General features: G+C 27.5%; 1 protein-coding gene across 4 annotated transcripts in view; it reads left to right on the top strand.

The window, feature by feature from the left end:
• LOC117175814 (F-actin-monooxygenase Mical) overlaps positions 1 to 21,766 on the top strand; it is a 153,714-nt gene that overhangs the window by 4,766 nt on the left and 127,182 nt on the right. The window lies entirely within an intron of this gene.

Consider the following 21,766-nt stretch of genomic DNA (forward strand, 5'->3'; position numbering starts at 1 on the left):
GCATAGCGTTTTCTCACTCTTTCGTTCGAACACCATAGTTTTTGTTTTATTTGCGTTAATTTTGAGGCCCATGCTCTTCATGCTTGCATCTAGTTTATTCAATATTCTGATTTTTAATTTGGATTTTAATCTAATTTAAATTTCTTAAATTTGGATTTTTTACTTCCTCATACAGGAAGCATTGTTTAGGTAACTTTTAAATGATTGATGTATAAAAGGAAATCGAAGCTTCTGCTGCATACAAAGAAGGACTTTATTAGATTAATTCTTACGTAAAATCGTGGAACTCGAAAGTTATAACACCAGCTCTTGTGATGTAACTTTAATCTACGAAATAATTCACTTTGAAACCCTGGAACTGATGTGCTCTTTCGGCCACAAGTCATATATTGGCCAACTGTTGAAGTTAAAGTTAAAATTAAAGTTTAAGGTTGATAATATTGCAGGCAGTGGAGTGGAGCCTATGGTGGTCTTTAAAGATCTCGAAGCGCCTTTCTCGTCCTTCTATGGTGAATGGAATTTACCGGGAAACCTGTCGAGAAACGCGGTTCACTTGGAATTGCGTGCAGTCGACGTTGGCACGTCATAGATTAGAACCGCGATATGACTAATGTGAATTGGCAACTTTACGCGCCACTGACAACAATTTTCAACTTTGCTGCAAAATCTGAAACCAAAGAATCCGCTTACTCAAAGACACGTGTTGACCTTTGCTTCTGAGCACGACTGTTTACTCAACTCTGTTGAGTCCACTTGAGACTTATCGGTTGTCGACTTAACAAATAGTAAAACAATCGATGATATTTTCTCCTTTGTTGTTGTTATCAAAATGAAAGTGTTTTTAGGGGAGGAGAACAAAAGTTATTTGCCGAGTTTGCAGTCAACTGTTCCACATTTGAACATTTTCAAAAGGTTCATTTTTTTGAGAAACGCCTTCTGTTCCAGTGAAAAAAAGTGGAGGAAATAATAGTTCCTGGTAAAGATATTAATTTGATTTATTGAATGTGGAAAAAAAGAGTATACAAGTTATAAACTACTCGTCCTAAAAAAGTGTGTTATTGCATTTTGGGTTCAGGAATCTTGTATTTTATACAAAAATTCTACTATTTTGTTGAAAATTCAACTATTTTGTTAATAAATGAACGGTTCTCTCTAAAATTCATCTTTTTTTCAGAAATTTCTTTTTTGTTTGAAAATCCAAGTTTGGTTGAAAATTCAACTGCATTGTAGAAATTCCCCTTTTTGTTTTCAAAGTTTTAAAATTTGTTAGAAAATAAAATGATTTAGATGAAAATTAAACTTTTCTGTTGCAAATTCAGTTGTTTTGTAGGTTTTTTTTTTATTGAACGTTTAATAATTTGGTAGAAATTTAAACTATTTTCGGCTTGAAAATTCAAGTGCTTCGTAGAAAATTCATCTCTTCTGATTGTAGTTCATAATTTTGTTAAAAAATCGTATTTTTTGGTCGAACTTAATAGCTTTTGATTTAAAATAAAAATCGTTTTGTGTTAAATATGAAATAATAATTTCGTTTTTTTTTTCGCTTAGCTGAAAACAGAATTAATGAATTATTTCAACTGCTTTGTTAAAAACTCACTTTATTGGTTGAAGATTGAACTAATTTTTTGAAAATTAATATTTTTCAGTTGAAAATCCAACTATCTAATTTTTCACTGTGAATTTATATTTTTTAGTCGAAAATTCACATACTTCGTTAAAGACTGAACTATTTTTAAAATAATTTATTGTATACTGCAAGATTCAACTTTTGGTTAAATGTTGTTGTTGATGAACATTAATTTTTTAACTGAAAAATTTAACTTTTCCGTTTTTGTTTGAAAGTTGATCTTTTTTATTTTTGAATTTTCATATTTTGTTGAATTTTTTTGCAGTAGAAAATTAATCTTCTCGGTTAAAATTCAACTAAATGGTTGCAATTTGACCTGCTTTGTTAAAAATTAATTTTATTTATTGAAAATTCATCTTTTTGGTTGAAAATATAACTATTTTGTTAAAAATTCGATTTTTAGTTTCAACATAAAATATTTGGTTGAAAAAAACTTTTGTTAAAAATTCATATTTTTTAAAATTTAACTGTTTTGTAGAAATTTTCCTTTTTTTAGCTTGAAAATTCGACAATTCAGTACAAAATTAAAATGTTTGGTTAAATTGAACTGTCTTGTTTTGTTGAAAATTCAACTATCTTGTTGAAAGTGCAATATATTTCCACTTGAAATTTTAAACGTTTCGTATTGAATTCGATATAGTATCTCCCAGAAACAAAGAACCGATTGGAAAATTTTAATCGGTCTGAAGCATTTATGAATACGCAATCTTGGCGATTTCCGATGATGACCTATTCACTACGATTTCAAATAAAAGCTACCAATTTTTTAATTTTGTGTGAAATATGGTACCATATCGTCAAAAATGTTGATAAATTTAATTCAAATTTTAAATCATTTAAATATTGAGATCCGAGACAAACGTGTCATTTCGATTCAGAAGATCATCCAATCCGCTTTCTTCATAGAAACTGATTTGCAAAAGCAATCCTTCAATTCGTTTTTTGTCTTTGTCAATTTTATTTATAACAATATATTCTACGATTGTCTTGAAAAATCACCCAATCTTCTCTGTTTTGAGATGATTTTGGGCTGTGAAATCTGCAATTAGAATAACGTCATTGGCGAAAACAAAATTCTCGATAGTAATTTTATTGAGCCGACGAAGATCAGGTGGTAATACGAGTTTGGATCAAGGTATAAAGAGGGATCGATGATTCACCAATCGAGTTGATCCTGCTCGGCCAGATATCACTTTTGGACTACGTACGCCTACTTAAAGTCACCCACAGCACCAAAAGTGGCAGTTTTAATTGAACCGGTATGATACGATATTATTCAGTCGCAAATTTTAACTTCCGGTCTAGCAACTCTCAGGTCGATGAATCACTTTTGCTTGAGACTTGCTGACATCAAATGCCCTCTTTGTATGTACTGATGTTTGCCCTCTCTCTCTCCTTCTCTGAGAGTCTCTAGTGCAAGTACATTATGCTCTTTCAAACACGATTAGCTCTCGCCTCGCAACTCTGCATTTACGTCGTTTCACTTTGATGGACAGCTGAATGTCCTCACATGGTCCTCACAAAGGAGATACGAATGTAAACGATTTATTTTTTATTTGAATACAGCTGGATGGATTAAAGAACCTCGAAAACAATTTGGCCAATCAATGCGCAGTGAGAAAAATAGATTGTAGCGTTTAGGATCTTGGCTTTTTTAATTTTCCTGACTTTTCCCTGGCCGTTAATATTTAAAGACCAGTATTTTAATATTGTAGCATTTTTAAAGTAGAATCTTTTAGAACTCGAAGAAAACAATTTCAAATAATAATTTACACGACGGGTTACTAATTACGAAATCTGGAAATCTTAAAACTGAATGCGGCAATCTGTATTTAATTCTTATAGAGATTTCCAAGATTTCATTGAGATTGCCGGGAGTATCAAGATTTCCGACGCTGCTCGCGATCCGAACTCACGTGGCTGTTTGTTCCACGAATAGGAGCGTAAGTCGGAATGCTCCTCATCATCTCACGAATGCTAGATTGCTGAGAGATTTCCAAGAGTTCTCTTAAGATTTCCTGCGCAGCAATCTAAGATTGCTTATTGAGGCAGCCCCGCGAAAGTACGAATTTCAATTTTAATTACAGTGAAACTCTTCAATAGCCCTGGCTTCTATTGCCCTTCCGAGAATTGACGCCGCGCCGCATGTAGGTATAACAGGAGCTCCGCGGGGTGTGCGGTTGTCACATAGGCAAGCACTCAAGCGTGAACAAACAAAAGCGGAGCGGGCTATGAGGAGTTAGTTCCCACCCACCGTTAGTCCCAAAATCGACCTTATAGAAGAGTTTCACTGTATTTATTTTAACAACAAAAAGTGACTGTTTCAATCCAAAAGGACAAATTGTCAACAAAGCTGTTAAATTTTCAACCAAAAAAAATAACGTTTTCAATAAATAGTTGAATTAATAATAAAATGATACACTTTCCAATCGAAAAGATGAATTTCCAAAAAAATATTTAATAATCTCTAGATAATAAACCATAAAATCTGGATAATATATTACAGGATCCAGATTTTAAAAACTGAAGTTCCAAATTGTACGTTTTAATATTTGTAGATAGATGTCCCAAATTCAGGGTTGTCAAAGGACAAGAAAAACTTGGAAATCGGGGAAAAGTCGAGAAATTTTTTTGGCCAGGGAAAGTCAGGGATCTTGAGAAAATCTTCCAAAAGTCATTAATTAATTTGAAATGTTTAAATTTTTATTTTGAATTTTTTTTCTATTGTAAAAGATTCTATATTAAAAATAAATTAATCCTTTTCTTCAGTTGTTGCTCGATCATTTTAGTCGAAAATTGATCTCTTTGGTTTAAAATGTAACTATTTAATGTAATTTCATTGAATTTAATCCAACTAATATTTTACCAATAATATAGCTTTAAAATTTTCAATTATAAACAAAAAAATTAATTTTCAATCAAATAGTTCAACTTTTGACCAAAGAAGTGCAATCTTTTTTATATATGATTCAAAATAATTTAACAATAATAAAAATAAATACATGGATTTTCAACTTTAAAAATCAGTTTTCTACCAAGATTAGATTTCAATTTTCAGTCATAAAAATAAATTTTCAACAAAAAAAAAACGAATTTTCAAGAAAATAGTTAAACTTAAACACAATAGAATTTTTAACCAAAAAGGATAAGTTTAAAAAAAATCTATTATTTGACAAGTTTACAATACAATTATTAATTGAATCTTTAAGCCAAAAAGAAAAATTTAGTATAAATGGTCCAATAAGTTTGAGGTTACAATTCCACAGGTTTTAATAAGCTATTTTCGATAGAAATTACAAATCGAATTTTAATTTTTTGTACAATAATATAAATTCCCTCCCGAGATATAGGAATGTTGAACAAGAATAATAAATATTTGATACCAAAAAATTGTTCTGCTTCGAGGAAATGAAAAATTTTAAATTATTATTTCTCCCGAATTCTCATATAAAATTTTATCTGAAATATAAATTAATTTTCTTTTTATAACTAAACTAAATATTTACATTTTTTATCGCAATTCGCAGCTGAGCCTGTTCCAATTTGCAGTCAGTGTCACTTTCAGATTGCTGAGACATTCACAAACTATATTAAAAAATAATAATTTCAACAAATCCTTTTAATAATACACGTTTATTGGATTTTTAAAGAATTTTTTAAAGCAATAAACCCATTTTCGGAAAAGTTCCGATTTTTTCGTTCTATATTTATAAGGATATTTTCTTGATTCAATATTAATCAAATAGAATAATAATTATTATTATTCTGTGTAGTTATCATTCTGGGACAAATTACCAAAAGCTTTACGTTTGATTGGAAATGAGATTATGGTATAAAGAACCATTATTCTGAACCAAATGCAGATTTTGAATCAGTGAATTGAATTAATCTGGTAAATTGGAAACGGCAGTACATCCAATAAGTTAAATCGACAAGCTGAGAAGCTAGATCATCCACTTAAATTGTATTGATGTTCGAGGTTAACTATAATTGTTAGCATATAGCAATTCCTGTCTATTACAAGCCAATCATAATGTGCGATTTATAAAGGAGGAATTTATAAGAAAGACAAAGGAATAGTTGCAGGAGTTTTACAAGAACTTTTATTTAAATTTAAATATTTCAAATGTAATATTATTGCCCCCACCCTGGAAAAGTTGAAACCTTTCTTAATTATGCAAATCGAAAACTAGGAGATACAATGACACGTTGCAATCACGAGATCTAAATGCGTGTCGGACTATCTCAAACACAACTTTTATTTTAGCTCTGTGTATCGTAGGTAGTCAGTCTGTGGGCAGTGTTTTCTATGTACCGTTCACTTTATAGAGGCTTTTTTGCCTGATCCGCAAAATCCAGCCTAGACTCCAGCCGATCACGTTTCCTTTTTTTCTGGAACAAATTACATGGTGGATCCTTCCCAAGTGATCTGCAAATGAAAATACTATTAGCATGTCTGAGACTCACCACAATATTTTAAACTTTTTTTCAGCGATGACAATATTTTGCTACTATTTCGAAAAAAATGACACTAAAGACACTATTTTCTCACAATTTGCCGTGAATCCCACTATTTCTTCGCCTTTCCTTGAAAAACATTTTTTAGTTTCTTCTCTAATTGATTAAAATAATGTCCACAATCTCAACGAATCATATGCCGAAAAATTGTCTCAATGGCGGATCAGGGCAATGTATAAATTACGTAAATTTTTTTTCTGAAATTTTGAATCACGTAATTGTTGACATGTTAACCAAGTAAATATTTTTATTTTGAATCAAAAAGAGTGAAATTGAATAAAAGATACAAGACAGAGTTTTGTTTACGTGAAAAAAAGATTTCATTGTATTTTAGGTCTTGTATGTTTTTTGGCACCTGTTGATCTTACAAAATGTTGTTTAAGGGAAGAAATACTGGATTTGTTGAGAAAACTTCTGCTTGTTTTTTCGAAATTTGATTATATTTGGATGTTGTATGTTTTTTTGAATTATAGCCATTTTAGACTTGAATAAGGCGACTGATGGTCTTGCAGAATTTTGTTAGAGGGAAAAATATTACTTTTGTTGAGCAAAATTCATCACAATTTTGGATTGTACAAAATAATAATTGAATGAACTGTTAAATTAGGTTCTTATCTTCGGGACATAGCCTTAAATTTCATTAAGCAATTTTCAAAACATTTCAGGGGATTTCACCAGATTTAAGGACTTTCAAAATTTTCAAATGGTTTCAAATAATATAGTATATTTGGAAAAATTTAAGGGATTTCATGAAGTTTCGAAGAATTTCGTACGATTATAGAAAATTTCAAGAGATTTAAAAATCTCTACTAAAGAATTTCAAATGATTTCGGAATATTTGAAAGTTTTTAAGGATTTTTACGGTATTTACAAAATTTCAAGGGATTTCAAACAGTTTGAAAATATTGTAGGGATTAATAGGATTTAAAACAGCTTCATCATATTTTATGGGATTTCATAATTTTTTAAGGAATTTTGAAAGATCTTATAGATTTCACGATATTTTACAGTATTGTACTCAAATATTGTTTTATTTCTACGGACTTCAAAGGGTTTTAAAGATTTTAAATGATTTACGAGTTTTCCAGAAATTAAAAAAAAGATTTTAATGGATTTCACGTGATATTGTATACCAAATTTCAAAAATAGTTAAAACCTCTATTTAATACAAAAAAATTGTGTGACGCTATTTTGGTACTATTTTTTAAAATTTTATGCTAGTTTTGAAGGGACCCGTTCATTTTTCGGGACGGATAAAATTTAAGAAAGGTAAAATTTCAGAATGGGTTATAATACATAATGATAAAACTTAGGAATACCAAAAATTCGGAAAAAGGAATAAATCAGAAATCCAAAACTCTGAATAGTATTTATTCGGAAACCAAAGAAGCGGAATGGGTAAAAATTCGGAAACGTTAAAATTAGGAGGGTGAATAATTAGGAATAAGTAAAAATACGGAGAGGAAAAGTTCGGAAAGTAGAAAAATTCGGAATAGTAAATAAATGTTGCTATTTTCAGGTCTATAGTTTTTTATTAATGGTAGCATACAAATATTTATCACAGTAAATTTAACTAGCATATCATAATAAATTTATGATATCCGTCATTTTAAATTTTTCACGAAAAAATAATTATTTTCTATCGTTATATAATTTAAAAACAATTTGCAACGTACAACATAAATTTATTATGATATGACATTTAAATTCACTGCGATAAACATTTGTTTGTTACCATAAATAAGCAATTATACACCTGCTAATAGGTATATTTATTAACAATTCCGAATTTTTCTACTTTCCGAATTTTTCCTCTCCGTATATGTACATATTCCTAATTTTTCACCCTCCTAATTTTAACGCTTCTGAATTTTCACCCATTCCGCTTCTTTGGTTTCCGAAGAAATACCTTTCAGAGTTTTGGATTTCCGACGTATTGCTCTTTCCTACTTTTTGCTATTCCTAAGTTTTACCATTATGTATTATAACCCATTCTGAAATTTTACCTTTCTTAATTTTTACCGTTCCAAAAAATGAACAGCCCCCGTTTTGAAAAGGTTTTGAATTTTTCAAATAAGTTCGAAGTCTGAGCTTTAGAAAATTTACTTTGCACAGGAAACTTATGAAATATAAATGAACTAGACTAGCTCTCCTATTTCACTTTTCAAGGGCACAGCTGCTGCTTGTATTCAATATATCCAGAGCAAAAGATTTACAAGACACTCCTCAACCTTTCTTTTCATGAGGTCTACATTTCTAACAAAGCATCAATCATTTGAAAATTATTTACCTGGTTGAGAAACTGGAAATTTTGTTCACCGGAAAAATATTGTGAAATTGCCGACTATTTGATTCAGTGGTCGTGATTGTGCATTCAATTATATATACTAATATTAATATTAAAACTGTTTCGATATTTTTTAAGCAAAGAAAGAAAGATTTACGTTTTAAAATACTTTGTCTAAACTTGTATTTAAAAACGAAGTAGAATGAAGTATATATAAATTTTGATTGGGAACAGTACATTTTTGCACAAAATGATAATATTTTTTTTGTTGAAACGGGAAATTCTCGAGAAAAAAATGCTAATCTTGGTCTGGAACAATGAATTTACCAAAAAAATTACGTTTTTCTTTTGGAACGGGGAATTTCTGAAAAAAATTATAATTCTTATTTGGATCAGTCAGGGTGGTCGCAGGTCAAGGAAAGCCTGAAGATTATATTTTTAGTTAAAATTTATTATTATTTGGCTGAAAACTCAACTAGTTTGGTGGAACATTAATTTTTGGTTGAAAGTTCATATTTTAATGTTGGAAATTCAAACTTTTTTGCTTGTTTTAAATCTCATTTGGGTTTTAAAAATGATCTGTTTTAGTAGAAATTTCATCTTTCTTGTAAAAATGCAAGTTTTATATGGAAAGTTTATGTTTTTGGTTGAAAATTTGTAAAATATTACATTATTCGTTGAAAATGCATCTTTTTGTTTGAAAATTGAATTACTTTGTCTAAAGTTAAATTAGTTTACTAAAAAATACTGTTTTATAAATATTCATAATTTTTGTTGAAAATTCATTTTGGGTTGAAATTTAAGAGAAATTCATTTCTATTTCTGTTAAGTTCAACTATTAAGAACATAATTTTGTTGTTAGAAGTTCATTTCTTTGTTTAAAAATCGAACTGTTTTGTTGAAAATTTGTTTTTTGCTTGTTAAAAATTAATTTTTTTCATTAAAAATCCAACTTTTTTATTCTTCTTTGAAAATTGTTTTTCTTTGTTCGAAAATTCATCTTGTTTTGGTACAAAAATAATCTTCTTGGTTTGAAACGTCATCTTTTTGAATAAAAAGTCAACTTTTTGTTTGTAAGTTAATCTTCTTTGGTCGAAAATTCGTAATTTTTGGTTGAATTCAGCTGTTTGAGATTGAAAATTAAAATATTTTTTGGATAAAGTGTTACATTATTCGTTGAAAATTCATCCTGTTTGGTTGAAAATTGATCTTTTTTGCTTGAAAATTCCACTAATTTTTTTAAGGTTGAACTACTTTGTTCAATAATGTTTTTGTTGAAGATTCATCATTTTAGTAGAAAATACATCATTCGATTGAAAATTTAGATGTTGTTTTGTGTAGAAAATTTAACTATCTTCTAGAAAATTCAATTATTTGGTTAAAAGTTCGATTGATTTTGTTTAAAGTTTAATGTTTTGTCACCTTTTTGGTAAAAAAATTCAACTGTTTTGTTCAAAATTAGCTCTTTTGGATTGTGAACTCATCTTTTTTTTTGTAGAAGTTATTTATTTTTTTTTATATTAATCAATAAATTTTTTTAAAAAATTTAATCTGAAATTTTCTGTGGTTATTATATTGAAAAAAGATTCTATATTAAAAACGTTACAATATTAGAATGCTGTTCTTTGAATATTATATAATGATCAAGGAAAATAAAAAATTGGTCAGATTAAAATCAGGCAATTTTGAAAATGAAGTTTTTTGGCCATCCTGGATAGCGAATTTTTCAAAATAATTACAATTCTGAGTTAGGGTATAGCATAGAGATTTAAAAAAAATTATAATTGCTAGTCCGGGAACATGAAAGATAGACCCGTAAAACTAGAAAAATATCAATAGTTAAAAATGATCCATATTTTTATACTAGATATAATTTCATTTGAAAGATTTGTACTGGAGATAAAATAAATTAGTATTTATTTCATTTCAAACTTCCCCTGGTGCTAGCTATTTTCCTAAAACCCTCGAACTCGGAAAATGAAAATATTTGGCAAAGCTCTCGGTACAAAATAACAAATCATTGCAACCTGAAATTCTTTGAGAATATTTTTAGAATTCATGCTTAAGTTGTTGTGGAATTCAGGAAGAGTTTAATAATCGCAAACCATCATTTACATACCTTCAACGTCCACAAGTCAATTTTCCCCACACTTTTTCACAACAAAAAATTTACAGGTTTCATAAATTACGAGGCATGGAGTTATCCATCATTTTACTCTTTTTATTTATACCTAATAATAATTGTTCTTACTTCTGCGGCAATCTTTTCTTCTACAAATTGTAAAAAAAAAACACACAGAATTACTCCTTTGAAAACCCTTCTCTCTTTTAATATTTCAAGTTTCTCTTCCATAAAATATTTTACCTAGGTGAAAGATTTATCATATCGTTAGTGCAATCTTCTTCCTCTATGATTGTAATTTAGAGTGCAAATTTTCTTATTTTATCATAGCATTTCAGGAAGTTCTTATTCAGTTATTTCAAATCGTCTTATATTTCAAGGAGAGAATTTTATTGCACAATGAAGGTACCTTAAAATGTTAATTGCACTCTACAAATTCGCCATCCTAATGATTCACGAAAGTAATTCCAGTTTACTTTTATTTTCGCTGATATGGCACTTATGACACAAAATGTGACTTGGGATAAAAAAAAAAACTATATAATTCTGCGTCTGAAGGTCTAAACAGCAGAACCATTAGTACATCCGGCGGCATTTAAATCCTGGACTTTGTCTAAATTTTGTTCTATTTTTATGTTTCAATGTTACAAGTTTATGCGATTGTAGCTCTACTTCTGTTTAATGGTTTTCGTTCACAATATTATTTCCAAGATTAAGTCTCTATCTCAAAGTTTAACAGGGTGTCTTCTCATCTGGAAGACTGGGAATTGGTTTTATGTCGGGGAATTTTTTCGAGAGCCTCTATTTTGCATTTTTAAAAGTAGCTTTATAATATTGGATTCAAATTTTTGTTGAAAATTCGTTGTTTTTTTTTGCTTTAATTAACTTTTTTATTGAAAAAGCATCTGTTTTATTGGAAATTCGTCATTTTTGGTAGAAAATTCAACAGTTTGATGACAATTTTTTTATCCCTTGGCTGAAAAACATTTCGAGTTAAAAATTCAACTTATGTTGAGAATTCGTATTTATTGGTTGAATTCAACTGTTTTTTATTTAAAATTAAAATATGGTTTTGGCTGGAATATTGAAGTATTTATTTAAAAAATCGCCTTTTTTGGTTCCCAAATTAATTGTTTAAAATGAAAACTTTTAAAATCCAGTTGAATATTCCGTTTAAAATGTATCTCTTTGATTGAGAATAATTTTTTTTAACTTTATAAATAAATAAATATTAATAAATTTAACTATTCCATTTTTGTTAAAAATGTATCTCTTATTTGATATTTCAACTATTTGGTTGAAAATGTATCCTTTTTTTGTTGTTGAAAATTCATGTATTCATGTATTTTTTTGTTGAAAATAAATTGGTTTAAACTGAAAATATTCGATTTTTGTTAAAAGCTTTTCTTGTTTAATTTATATTTTAACTATTTGTACAAAAATGTATCCTTTCTTAAATTAGAAATTCATTTATTTTGTACAAAATTCATTAATCTCTAGTTGAAAATTAATTGTTTACACTAATAATTTAAATATTCAATTTTTAGTAGTAAAGGATTCTTTTTTATTTGAAAATTCATCTTTTTTGTTTTAAAATCGATCATTTTAGCTGGAAATTCATCATTTGAGATAAAATTCATCTTTTTTATTTAAAATTCATCACTTTGGTTGACAAGTTAACTACTTTGTTGTTGAGATTTTTTTACTAAGAATTTAGCAATTTCATTTTTGTGAAAAATTGATTTTTTAAATTGAAAATTCAACTATTTGGTTGAAAGTTAATGTATTTTGTCAAAAATTCGTCGTTTTTGGTGTAAAGTTAAGCTTTTTTGCTGAAAGTTCAAATATTTAGATTTAAATTGTACGTGGCTTGTTTAAAATGTAATATTTTTACCTGAAGTGTTCGGAATTTCAATAGTTGATAATGAATTTAATATTAAATTAATTTTACTCAAAAGAAGATGTTTCCAATTTTTTTGTCAAAATCTCCTTAATTTCCCTGTTTTACCGCGTGTTTACTCACCTGAAAACTAGATGTTATTGAAAATATTAGTATTTTAAATATGCAGTGAATATTTAGTATCTGAAGATAGAATGAAAATTGGTTCATAAACTTTAGGGGCCAATTTAAGAATCGATTAATTACATTTGTATTATTATTTATTAATTTAATTAATATATGTACCATGAGGTAATTACTTATCCTTTAATAAGATTACTTTTACAAATGAAAAAAAAACAGTTATTTAATTTTTCATGTAAATAGTATTATTTTTACACATTGAGATATTTATAAGTAAAATTACTAACAACAAAAACATTATTTATGATGATAAACTCGTCCAATTGTATACATAATTCCGAGATATTTGTTTTAAAAAATACGAAATAATTGAATGCCTCGCACTATGATAAATTTTACCTGCAAAAACCTGGAATTTTCAGGGCATTTTTTCCAGGGTTTGAGTAGATACCCTTTTTAAAAAATTGAGTTGATCTGATTACATTACTTGATTTACGAAGCTTATTTTCCACATTATATTTTTTACTGTACAATTTAAACTCTGTAACCTAATATTAATTTATATAATGCTGGGTGTATAAAATTGTTTTCAGTACTTGATATGTTCACAGTTGATTGTAATAATGACGTTCACGATTATTGTTGAATTGAAGTAGGTATGATTGAGAGCACTTCTCAAGCCTTAATTCAATCATAAACGAGAGGTATGATCACTCATATTATAAGTTAATCGATTACATTTTTTCAATTTTAGCAAATTAGATTTATTAGCCATTTTACAAAGATAACAATTTAAATTGTTATGTTTTTCAATTATAGCATTCAGTTTAGAATGCGTAATTCGAAAGTCTTTCACTTTTTTAGATTTTAATGTTTAAGAGTACATGTTAATTTAAGGAATTTTCACAGTTTCAGAATCACATAATTTGAGAATTTCTTATTTAAATTTTGTAACTTAAACTGTTTCAATTGGGAAGTCTTATTAGTTAAACAAATATAAACGCTCCATTGAAACTTTATAAACTACTTTCAATTTAGAAAATAGTCCATTTTAAACTATTCAATTTGAAATTTTTTATTTCAGAAAAAGAACAATGACTTCATATTTAGAAATCTTTGAATGTTCATTTAAAATCAGTAATAATCAATCAAATATTCAAAACTAAAAAAAAAAAAACTTTGAACGATATAATTTTAATATTTCTATTTAAAAAAATTTTATTTGTTATTTAAATTATTCAATTTTTATGTATAAATGACAATTGAACACCTATCATTCTTATAAAAAATTCGAGCAAGTTGAAAAGATATTTGGAGGGTTTGAAAAAATTCAAAATTAATTTAAAATTTGAAATGATTTCAAATAATTTAAACGAAGTGTCTACGTGTACCGATAAAATCCGGCCATTTGTGCCGAAATTTCTGTACAAATAGCCAACTACTTTAAAACAAAATATGTAGAGAATTTAACAAGTGTTCAGTTTATAAACAAAAATGAAATCGTTCAATTTTTTATCTTTCTAGATTAAATTCCTTAAAATTATATAATTTTGAAAAATTTAAATTCATTGATTGATTCTTCAATTTAGAAATTTGGAAATGATAAAGTGAATTTATATCTTTGGAATTTAATCTAAATCTTTGAACATTACAATTGATAAAAGTTAAAGATTTTTATTGGGCAGTTTAACTGTATATAATTTTAAATTCTCCAGTTGAAAACGGTTTAAAAGCTAACTTCCATGTTATACGTGTAAATTATTGATCATTTGAATACAATATTTTTGAGTTAAAAAAGTTTAAACTTAAATTAAAAATGGTTTAAAGAAGAACCAGGAATAACCCCGGATTTTTTTCTTTCGTTAAAACGGCCACCCTGAGAAAATTGTGTTTGAATTAATATTAAAATTCACGGACCTTATTAAGGAATTGAGACAAATTCAAGAAATGATTAATTACGTTTTTAGTATTATTTAATTAATCGATGATGTTCATTTATTTCTAAATTAAACATATTAACTAAATCCCCATAAATTGAAAAAATATTAATAATAAACTCGCGAAACTGTATACATATTCTGAGTCGATTCTTTAAAAAAGTGTGAAATATTTGAAAGGCGCATTTCTGTGAATACCTGAAAAAACTTGAGATACTTGAAAAAACCTGGAATTGTCATGGATTTTTTTCAGGGTCGTGGGTTATTATAAACATTTCTGTGTTGAAATATTGTCACAGGCTTATACTGTCCAACATGTCGAAGGCATTTTTGGTTAGAGTGGGATTTGTATTTGCATTTTTATAATGCAATCAAGTGATCTGATGAGATAAGTCTGCCCAGACATATTGGACAAAGCCTGGTTTTTACCCCATCATTGACGGACTGGGTTGCAGTCAAGTACACGATGGGGGGACCTACAGCTTAAGGTGGGTTCCGAACCACCAGACCTTATTATTTATTATTACTTACTTATAATATTATCATTTCTTACTGATATTATTGCTTGTTATTATTATTATTATTATTATTATTATTATTGAAAAAAGGTATTGCCAATTCTTTGCAATTAAAATTTATTAAAAGTTTTATAAGTGTAAGGCATGATGGATCTATTTATTCATATTTTCTTTTGGCGGATGTTGAGAAGTTTTTAGTTGAATTTATTGCTCTTTCTATTCATTTAATTCTTCCATTTATAAATGCCCTTTCGATTGCTCTTATTGTAAAAAGTGTATACTATAATTTACAAAGGTGCTTGACCGTCTTGGGTTAGGCTAGTAATAACCGTAATGCATGCACGCACACTTGGACAAATATCGTAATGCTCGTGTAGGATGTCGCCGGCGCCCTGCCTCTTGTAGTTTTAAATTTATTCAAATTTTTTTCCATTAAAAAAATTGAAGGTCAAAGGATACATAACTCATGTATATATTTATTATACATTTGCAGAGCAAAATTGATTTTTTTATTTGATTTTAAGCGAATTAAAACCAGAAACGCAACTTGAGTATTAGAGGGAACACAGTCCATCCCGTTTTTAGCCTAATCCCCCCCCCCTTTCCCTCTGAAATTACAAAATTCCCTAAAACAACTACAATTGAAAATTTTGACCCAATTCTCCCATTTCTCCCTTTTTTTCAAAAAGGTTTTCGATTTCATTTTTAAGAATTAAGCAAAAATTTAAAACGATTTTAAAGGAGATTTTCTACGAAAGTAGGGGATCAAATTCTTTTTACTAAAATTAATTTAGGTAGTAATATTATCTTCAAATTAAAACGTTCGCAATTCCTTATATTTAAAGTAAAAATGTTGCATTTTAAACTAAAGAAATTAATTTTTAACTTCAATGATGAATCTCGAACAACCGCAAAATTTTTTTAAAAAAAGAGTTCAACTTTTAACCAGGAATTTGAGCTCTCAACAAAAAATAATGAATTCTTAACATAAATGCATAAAAACATACGACTTTTCAACAAATTAGTTGATTTCTAACCAAGCTCTGGAATTTTCAGACTAGAATGACAAATTTTCTGTAAAAAAGTTGAATTTAGAGCCTGAAAAAATAAACTTTTAACATAACAGCTGGATTTTCAAACCAAAAACATTTTACAGTCAAGAAAGTAACAAATTCAACTAAAATGTTGAATTTTTAAGCCAAAAAGACAAATTTTCTACAAAAAGATCATTTTTCAACCCAAAATTATGACTTTTCAACCTAAAATTAATTTTCAGCTAAATAATTGAATAGTCTACCAAAATAGTTGAACTTTAAACACGAAAAAACGAACTTCTAACAACAAAACAGGTACATTTTCAACCAAAGAGATTAATATTCATCTAATTTGATAAATCCTTCAACCAAGAAAATGAATTTTCTACAAAGAAGTTCTTTTAAACAAATCGTTAAATTTTCAAAAAAATAGACGATTTTTTTTTTATAAAGGATGTAATATTTGATATTAAAAACAAACAATATTTTTAATTCAAATTAAAAACAGTTGAATTTATAAAAAAAAAATACGAATTTTTAATACCGTCATTGATTCTTCAACGAAAGCAGATTACTTTTCAATTAAAAAAAATAGTTTTTAGTCAAGAATGAAAAAAATTTGTACTAAATTTTTTAATTGTCAAGTCAAAAAACGAATTTTTACAAAACAGATGAATTTCCAACACTAAATTATGAATTCTCCAACAAAACTGTTTGAATTTTAAATGGAAAATGGATTAATTCATCAAAAAATGACGATTTTTTAATAAAATAGTTGAGTGTCGAACAAAAACAGATTAATTTTTAAACAGTTTAATTTTTTACCATGAAATATGCAATTTCTACCAAAAGAGATGAATTTTTAAGCCAAAAAGACGATTTATCAACAAAATATTTGAATTTACAACCAAAAAGGATTTCACGTTCAAGAACGAAAAAAAAAATTAGACAAATTGTTGAATTTTTAAGCTAAAAAGGCGAATTTCTACAAAACAGATAGATTTTCAACCAACTAGTTGAAATTTAAACCAAAAAGGATTGCTTTTAACAAAAATTGCTGAATTTTTTACGAAATATTTAAATATTTAACCAAATAAATTTTGTTAATAAAAAAAGATTAGTATATTCCTATACAAAATTAGCGAACGAAAGAATTTCAACAATTTTTAATTTAAAAAGAAATGACGATGGTTTCCAAAATTTTCAACTTTTAAGATTCCAAAAATTCGGTTTTTTCACCCAAAAAATTTTTTTTAGTCAACATGTCCATTTAAATAAAATTGTTATTAACATTACTAAAAAAATCTTTTGAATTCCCTAAATAATCAGATATAATACCTTAATGATTGATTTAAAGCAAAGGTTTTAATGTCTCTAATTTAATTTCCCGAGTTTGAACAATCAATGCAAAAGTTTTTTAAACTCTTGATGAATCGATTGTTCTTCCATCAAAGCCAGGTCTACAAATTTCCTCAGATTTAAAAAATAAATTTTGTATGCAAAAGTGGAACGTCAGTCGATGTTGAAAGAAAAAACAAAGTTCATCGCCAAACATAGATATCGATTCGCAGCAGTACGTGAATTTGTTTTACATGCCTTTATCGTGCTTTCAACTTCCACCTTTCTCAGTTTTAAATATTTTTTCAACGCTAATACCAAACTTCACACAACTATTTCAATGAACTACACAACTATTTTTCAATGAAAATTCATTCTTCTTGGCTGGAAAGTTTATACAATATTTTTGGTTCAGAATTTATTTCATTTCTTCAAAAATTCTGCTAGTTTTTTTATAGTTTTTAAAATGGAGAATGATATGTACTTTGACGCCCCACCCCCTCTGAAAATCCAACTATTTTATTAAAAACTCATCTTTTTTGTCGAAAATTTATCTGTTTTGATAAACATTCGTCTTTTTGGATTGAAATTCTTGTTTTTGTGGAAAAGTCGTTTTTAGTTGTTGTTAAAGAATAATGTTTTAGAATTGATTCTATTGGTTTTACTTTAACAAGTAATAACGGAAACTCTAATTTAAAATTGCAAATAAGTCTCCTATTATATATTTTTGGTTTAGAATTCATCTCCTCTGGCTCAAAATTTAATTATTTTGTTGAAAATTCAACTATTATTTGTTCAAGAGTGGTCCTTTTTGGATGGAAATTCAGATCGCGCTATGCGCTCGGTCTTTATGATTTCCCCCACATTTGTGGACAGAACTTTTGAAATGAAAGGTCAAAGACATCGACAGCTGTAATTTAGTGATTGTGAATTCTCTTTTGTTAAAGCTCCTTCGGTTTTAACGAAAACATTATCATCACGTATCTCGTGCTTCGAGCTCGATTTTATCCAAGATGCTACCTTTCCTACATATGAAATGTATTTTATATTTATTTCTTTATTTCGGTTCGACTTTGCTTACTCAGATATTGAAAAATAAAGTACAGATTAAATTTTTTATAAATTTTTATCCTCATCTACCCTGAAAAATTTATCATTTATAAAGAAGAACAGAAAAGGAAAAATAACAGCTAAAGAAAGCAAGGATAAAGTCAAACTGGAAGAAAAGGCTATTCATTTTTTTTCTTATCTTGTGTTATTTTTTCAGAAATTTTATTTAAAAACTTTTAAATTTAATTTTTGTGATTAAAACAAAGACTACTCGTTCTATAAAAAATGAATAATAACAAATTTGCAGATCTTTTTTTAATGCCAAATTTTGATGTATTCATATTTTTTTGTATCTTGCAAAGTTAACCGCAAAATGGAGATTTTTATTTCTCACTTTTTGTGGGTGGTTAAAACCAGAATCGTTGGTCGAAAAATTCTGTTTAACGAACTCTATTTTTTCTCCCTGAACCCTAAAAAATTCTGAGGGTCTCGAACTTTGAGGGCCTCGTTAAAAATTCAAATTAAAAAAAAAATAATCTTTTGAAAATAAAACTTAAGAAATTTAAACGAGAATAAAATCATATTTTACGTCCAATAGTCAAGTTAATGTGCAGAATTCCTGAAAATAAAACCAAGAATCCAACAAGCAAATTTGGACAACCACCATAAAATGTTCCTATTGCAATTTGAAAAAAGATAAAAACTTCCCTAAAAAAGGAAAAAAAAATTGTTTGGACAAAAATAAAACAGAGGAAAGAAAAATCAGAAAGAAATTAACTAAATCCTCTTCCTTCATTTTTTTATTTCTTTCATCTTTTTATTTTTATTATTATCATATCACAATAAGAAAACTTTGTAAAAATAATTAATTTGGTTGACAATTCATTTTTTTTCTTAAAAGTAACCTTTTTGTCTTAAAAATGCATCTTATTTGGCAGAATAATCATCTTTCTTGGTCGATAGTGAATGGTTTTCTTGAAAATTAAACGTTTTAGGTTCAAAATTTAAATGTTTAAAAAAAACCTCTTTTTCGCTTCATAATTCAACTATTTTGGTGGAAAATGAAATTTTATTATCGACTATTACATTTTTTGTTGAAAGTACTTTGTTGAATATTAATTTTTTGGTTGATGATTCATCGACTTGGCAGAAATTTGTTTTCAACTGACAAATTGACTTTTTTAGTAGAAAATTAATCTTATTGTTTGAAAATTTATCTTTTTAATTAAAGATTCAAATGTTTGGTTAGAAATTCATCTATTCCTTGAAAATTAATTTTTTTAACTGAAAATGTACCGTTTACATTTTTAATCAAAACCCGATATTTTTATATGAAAATTCATGTATTTTGTTGACAATTCATCTTTTTTTCATATTGACTTACTTTTGTTTTATTTTATACATGGAATTTAATGTGGTTTTCAATTAATTCAAAAATGGTGTTTTAATTAGGTACATAATTCAATTTGAATTGTGTACATTTCTTGCTTTCACGAAATTTTGACTAAATAATATAATAATTTTTAATTTTACATGAATTTAATAAATTATGTATAATTAATTAAAAATTCAACCATGTGGTTGAAACTTGAAATATTTCTTCAAAAATATAACACTTTGTTAGCAAGATCCGTTCAGGTCTGTCCTTTTGGAATGAAAATTCAAATTTCTTTTAAAAGGTTTGTCTTTTTACCTTAAAAAATTCAACTACAGTTGAAAATGCATTCTTTTGCTTGAAAGTTTAATTATTTATTTGTAAATGCAATTTTTTGGTTTAAAAATAATCCCTTTTTGAAACTCATATTTTCGGTTGAAAATTTACTTTTTTTAACAATTTATTTTTTCGGGTTTAAATGTCAACTATTTTCTAAAACATTCGACTGTTTAGTCTGCAAACTCATCTCTTTTGTTGAAAATGTATCCCTTTTAGTGAAAAATTATTCTCTTTTTCTTGAAATCGTAAGCATTTCATATTGAATGGCCCCATCTTCGTGAAGAATCACCCTATTTCCCCGGTTATGAGAGAATTTTTCTGAGAAATCTGCCTATGTAGTAAGACCTATTTTCTTTATTCTTCGAAAGATTAAAGAGAATGATCAAATGGGAAAAAAATTAATTCTTTACCGAGGTTTTCATTTGTTCAATGTTGGCCATAACACTGAAGGTCTGTCGTTACGAGTTTGTTGATATTACGTAAAACGATTATTATTTTCCATTCATCATTTTTTCCATGCATTTATTATTTTATTTTTCTATGAATTATTCAGTTATCTCAAGGATTTGTTTGGGTAATCTGGAAGACTGTTAATTTCTTATTTCTTATAATTTTAAATAAATCCAAAATAACCGACAACAGAGTAGGTAAACTTGTAATTTTGAAGCAATTTTCTGATTTTACTTAGTATTATAAATATTAGCAATCATAAATATTCATTATCAATTTAATAAAGGTATAATAAAATATTCGCCTTATATAACAGCAGCTGATTTTATGCTTCATCAACTTTTATCGACGCAATTGTGTCTCGGATAATCTTCTTCTTTGTTGCAAGTGACTCACTCTATCAATCCGTTTATCGTAATCACCTGTTTCGAGTTTCAGTGATGTTTCAAGAACTTAAAGATACTGTACTCATAACGGCCTTGAACCAAAGTTCGTTGACTCAAAAAATTTGAATTTCTATATCAACCTCTTTCAAGTAATTCCTAATCAAGTGCAACTCTTTCTATTCATCAATAATTAATTATTTCACGCTCTAATTTGAAAATCAAATTGTAGACTCTATACTCGTCCTATTCCCTGCTTTTTCCCTTTAAAAAACATTTTTTTTCCCCTATTTTTTAATTATTTCATTAAAAAGTATTTTTGGTGTCAACTATTTGGTGGAAAATGGAATTTCTTTCATCAACTAATTACATTTTTCGTTGAGAATTAATCCTTTTTTTTGCAAATCCAACTACTTTGTTGAAAATCATTTGGTAGAAAAGTCAGTTTCTTGAGTTGAAAATTTATCTTTTAGGGGTTACATTTTTTTGTTTGAAAATTTAACTTTTTTGGTTTGGAGGACTACATTTATATTTTTGTTCAAAAAATCACCTCTCTTCGTTACAAATTTTCATTATTTGTTTAAAATATTTAATTATCTTGTTAAAAATTCAAAAATTTGTTGAAAGTTAATCTTTTTTGGATGAAAATTCAAACCTTTTGTAGAAAATTCGTTTTTGTGATTTAACATTGAACTATTTTGGTAAAGAATTGGACTGGGCGTGGCTTATAGATTTTTTAAATTTATGTAACATTCAACTATTTGA

Source organism: Belonocnema kinseyi, chromosome 7 (assembly GCF_010883055.1).
Source record: "Belonocnema kinseyi isolate 2016_QV_RU_SX_M_011 chromosome 7, B_treatae_v1, whole genome shotgun sequence".
Taxonomy (NCBI): Eukaryota; Metazoa; Arthropoda; class Insecta; order Hymenoptera; family Cynipidae; genus Belonocnema; species Belonocnema kinseyi.